This window comes from Antrostomus carolinensis, unplaced genomic scaffold (assembly GCF_000700745.2).
Source record: "Antrostomus carolinensis isolate BGI_N321 unplaced genomic scaffold, ASM70074v2 scaffold28304, whole genome shotgun sequence".
Lineage (NCBI taxonomy): Eukaryota > Metazoa > Chordata > Aves > Caprimulgiformes > Caprimulgidae > Antrostomus > Antrostomus carolinensis.
The window spans coordinates 19068-24664 of record NW_010310567.1 but is presented as its reverse complement, the minus strand read 5'-3'; positions in this window follow the sequence as shown (position 1 = coordinate 24664).

The following is a 5597-nucleotide window of genomic DNA, read 5'->3' as shown; positions in this document are numbered from 1 at the left end:
AAGCTGCGAGTGCATGGCCCCTACCAAAGTGGCAGCTGCACCACTTGCTTTTATTAAAGTGTTTTGTTGCATAATTGATCTCTGTGTGAACCCTTGGGAAGCAGCAGATGCAGGAAGTTCAAACTGATGCTTTCAATAACCTTGGATTAATGATAAATAGTCATGTGTAGCTGATACAGGTGATCACACAGCTCCATGTTATGCCTATGGAAATGTTCACTGCAAAGCCAGGTCCCCAGTCCTCAGACAACCTTTATTTCCTTCCCTGACCACTGCAGGCAGAGGCAGGAATTTTGGCCTGTAAACAGGCCCCAGATGTGCCCACTCCTGGTGGGTCTTCAGCACACTACCAGCAGCAGAAGTGGCACCACCCCCAACACCTCAATAGGCAGCACTGCTTTGGCTTCCAGCTTGGAAGCAGAAGTTTGGACAAATTCTCCTACTGCTATCCTCCAAAAACACCATGTGCAATTAAACCCATCTCCATCAGGGTGAGGCTTTATGGCTACACGCATCACGGATGGATCAGGCGTGTCTTGGTCCTTGATCTCCTACTGCCTGGCAGGAGGCAGCTGTTCCTGCTCCTGTGACCACAGGACAGGGTCACTTGCATTTATGATGCTGGACTGGCTGCCCAGGGTCTGGCAGCACCTTGGGAAACCAGCCTCCATGGCCGCACGCTTGCAGACCGAGGCACCTTCCACCATCTGCGTGGCTCTGTGCAGAAGGGAGTGTGGATGTGGCTCTGCAAAAGCAAAGCCTTCATTGCTTTTCTGAAGTAAAGGCTGCAGAAGTTTGTATCTGAACAGCTTGTTCCCAGCTGAGTGTCCTGCAAAGGTCAAAGTCATGGCCTACTAAGCAAGCAGGGCCCAGAGGAATCAAGGCTTTCCAAAACAAAACTCTGACTCCTTCCTTCAGGTGCACAAATAATACATATTTACGAGATCCCGCTTGGGAAAGTCTTGATCCACATATCCAGTTGGCAGAAAATGGCAGGCAATTCAAGCTGAGCTGGCTTTATTGTACAGGGAAGCTTTGAACATTGGAATGAACAGCTGGGGAAATACTAATTTCTGCTCTTTGTTTCATCTGCTGCATCTGTGCAACCTCCTGAGCTCTCCTAGTGGGAGTGAAACTGGAAGGCTCCCTCCCAGCTTGCCAGGGATGCTGCAATGGAGATGGCATGCTCATGGGCAGGGATCTCCTCAAGCACCTACCTGTCTGGGCAGAAAACTGGCATTTCCCATCTCTCAGCCAGCAGAGTATGTTTTCTAATTACAAATTAAACACTAATTGTGAATCATTATGTTTTCTTGACACTAAGGCTATCAGCACCAATGCTTATAACAAGCTTCTTATTTTTTAAATAGAGCAATTTAGGACTTAATTATTGCTTGAATTTGCATATAAGTCATTATCTCTGTTCCAGGTTGCTGCAAGACAGTAGTGTTGAGAAGGTATTTTCTTTATAAGCTTTTGAGAAACCATACAAAGTGCATCAGCACAAGACTGGAGAAAGTGCTGTCTTTAATAATGTTCCTTTTCAATATGAATGCCAAAATAGATTCCTCCTCTGTGTGAAAAAAAACCCAACCAACATTCATTCTATCCCATTCCTATATTGTACCAGGTATTTTGCTGCAATTGATTAATTACAGCTTTGGTAGCTATAGTGAATGAGAACATAATTTCTTATCACAGACCTTTACCAGACACACCTGCCTGATTTTGCAGATCATCTAGAGCACAGTCACTTGCTGCTACAGAGCTCAGGCTCCTGCTTATTTGTGTCCTTCTCCAGTTTCTCCAGACCACAAATGCAGACTCAAAATATAGTTTGCCTAATTTGAACTGAAGACGCAAATATGAAAAGCTGCACATGTAACATCTGTTTGAAAAGAGTTAAATTCCAGCACAGGAAGGAGCAATTTTAGACAAAACACCCATTCATGCTTCTGATTACAGTTAGATTACGCCCCCCTCCTCTTTATCTAGTGAGGATATATCGAGCTGTAGCCCTATATGTAGTACCGACTTTAGAGAAGCCTAAAGTCATGGCACAAAAAGCTCATTCCTTCTCTTCTGTCACCATTTATTTTCTCACACAAAGTCTTCTCTTACATTAAAATTGACCTGTTGGACTTCTAACAGCATCATTATCAGAGTTTACTAATCATAAATCAGCAGCTTTTGGGTTTTTTTCTCCAAGTGCTCCCAGCCTTGGATCTATTGTTTAACAGTCCATCATTCTCCCAATGCCTTGAGCTGCCTGTAGCATTGGATACTTTCTCTGAGCAGCTTGCACTGACTCCTTGGTGCACAAGCATTTAATTCAAGCAATACTGTCTGGAAGCAACATTAGGCAGGGAGAGCTCAGACTATTATACCACTACTCATGGAATTCAGTGGTGGGGTCCAGTACTGCCAGCAGCCCAACATCAGGTACTGTAAGATACAGATTAAATTCATGAGTGCATTTGAAAGGAAACTACATATCTAAGAGGATTACTTATGTGAGTGCATGTACATGGGTGCCTGTTAGAATAATGCAGAGAATTTTGGGAGCTACTCTTTATCTCTCATAATTTCTGGTTTGCTGACCTCTGTCTACCTGTTTCCAAGTCAAGGCTTTCTAAACTCAAGACGCAGGGCAAGACAGTAACATATAGAGGAAAGCGATTGAAATTCTAATGAATTCTCTGTATTATTCATAAAAATGACCTTACAGTTTCATGGCTAAATACCTAGCAATGCATTCATGGCAAATCTTACAACCAGGGTGCAACTGGTCAGCAAAGAAGAAGGGAAGCAAATAAATCCATTCTCTATGGTAAAGCAATATCTGTCTCATCTATACTGATGAGAAATTAGTAAATTAATTACTGTCCAAGTCTGATTTCCCCCTTATTAATGTTATCTGCAATCAAGCAATAAAGTCACTTCCTTTGTACGGAGTCTTGCTTTACACATGGCTGACCGAGCACAGCAAATAAAGCAGAGAGATCAGATATCAGCAAACCAAGGTGCCAAAGAAGAGTTTGTTGTCACACAAGTGCTTGCGAGCGTTCACACAAAGCCCTCTTTCACAGAAACCCAAATCTGGCACCGAGTACATCTAATTGAATGGGTACTAAGATGACCAGCAGCTGAAAGAAATAGGCCTCTTCTAGGCTGCAAAATATCAGGAAGAGAGTCTCGCTCTTGTTCCCCGTCCTACCTCCCTCTGCAGCCTCCTCCGCCTGAGCAGCTCCCACCCTCGCCTGTGATCCGCCAGCTGCTCCCCTGAGCCCACTGCTGGCCCTCCCAGAGGAGACATCTCCTCTCACCCCATTTCAGAAAGGTGGCACAGTGCACTCTGTCCTTCCAACCACGGTGTGGAAACTGAGCACAAACTGGGAGGGGGAAGATAAATATAAATAAATAATCTGATGCTCCCTATCAACCCTCTCTTCCTCACTTTCCATGTTTTTGACTCTTTCAAGGTGTATGCTTAGTACCTTGAGCAGTTTCAGTCCTAGAAGGAAGGAAATTAAAAAGGGGCTTTTCTTCAGCCACAAAATAGCCTATTATGCACTCAAGGCAGTGAGATATGGCAGCTGGGAGACAGAGATTCCTATTTTCTGTGAGTTATAATGACCAATTATTTCTGGTGCTAGCCTACAGAGCATGGACAGATAGGGTCATCATTAGTAAAATATTTTTAAAACCCCTAAATTGCTATGCTGGTCTCTGAAGTTGGAGTAGTTTAACTGCCCAGTAGTACAACAGTCCCTCAAGAACAGACTTGGCGCTCAGAATATCCTCCTGCCACTTAAGATAGAGGCTAAAAGGAGCTTCTTGCTCCCCCCAAAGCCATCTGTTCAGTAAGGCCACCTCATAACACCATTAGGAGCTGCTTGTTGAAATGGTGTCCTTATGCCACCTCTGACCTGTAACTGTGACACACTTTGCAAATCTACACAGGTGACATCGGAGCCCAACACTGCTAATTGGAGGCACAAAGTACATTTCACCATTCAGCTCAAAATTTGACATTTATATTCAGATAGACCCCCATCAGAGTCTTGTGTGGTTTTGCACTGCATCACGTGCAGCTTCTTAAAATGAATTATGGGGCAAAACTCCCGTATATTTAAACAAAAGCTTTCAGGAGTAGTTCTTCATATTTCTTGTATAGCTCTGAAACAGTTTAACACTGTAATGAAGGCTCTTCATAATCTGCTATGATTTAAAGAGAGCTTTAAAGGTATTTACCTAAACTGTATTATAGCCTTTAGCAGCACTGTACCATTTGTTTCCTCATCCCATGTTCTCCACACTGAACAGCCTTTTGTCTGGCAAGGAATTGTGACTATAAGATGCCTACTTCCAGGTTTTTTACTAGGTGAAAATACACTGATTCACAGCTTGGTTGTTAACATTGCTCCTTTTTAAAATCAGAATATAATCAGGTGCTCAAACACCTATGCCCTTATTTTACAAGTATTAAAAAAAAAAAAAAAAAGAAGTAAAACTAATAGATGGTAGAGATGGGAACTGAGGCTGCAGCAAGTAAAGAATGTTTTACACCGTATCAGGAACAAGGAATAAAAACAGAAACACCTTAGCAACACACAGAGGGCAAGAACACAAGGCTGATGCTACTCCAGTGCCCTGCACTAAAGACATTGTTCTCAGCTCTAAGACATCACAGGGGTCAACACTAGCTAAGCCCAAACTGATACGGGAATGCAAGAGCCCAGTTCAAAGGCAGAAGTCAGCAGGAATCTTTCAGTGCTTACCGCTGTAAAATTTGTAGCACAGAATCCGGAAGAATTGAAGAAAAGAACACTAATTATGATAAAGGGTTCTAGAAGCATTGTAGTGGCTTTAGGAAGTTACAAAACAAAAAAACCCACAACAAACCAAAAAAAGTATCTGTGGATTCCAAGAGGTGATCACTACAAAAAAGAAGTATCAAAAAAAAGGAAGGAAAAAGAGAAAAACATAGGGAGAAAGGAAGCAGGAATAGATGTGCAGTTGGTGTGATGTCAGCAAAGTTGTAAGGGATTTATACCCCTAAGAATGCTCCTCCCAAATCATCACAGTATACTGGAGTATCCCAAGGTTCAGTGGTTTGGAGGTTTTAAATGAAAAAAAAAAACAAAAAAACCAAAAAAACCAAAAACAACAAAAAAACCAAAACCCAACACATGTATAGAAAAAGATTGTACAAATGACCTTATCTGAGCTCCTTCTATAGCAATGTGCTCTCCTCAGGGTTCAAAAGTGGCTTTAGTATCAGAACTGGAAAGAAAACGGGTAACAGTAATTAGGGGAAGCGCAGCAAATGTGACAGAGGGCAGGGACACAGCTTAAAGTAAATGGTCTCTTTTATTACTTAGTTCATCAAAACATTTCAGCTTTCTCTGCAAGATCTGAATCAGAGCAGCAATACAGTCATTTGTCTACTGTAGCATTTCCATAGGATTCAGCATGACAGACTTCGTGCACAGGGCTAATGCTTGCGTGTCCAAGTCACAGGAAACCTGAGCCATATTCTCAAGAGCAGGAGTGGCAAAGAGCTCGTAGTCATCTTTTCATTACTCAGCTTTGAG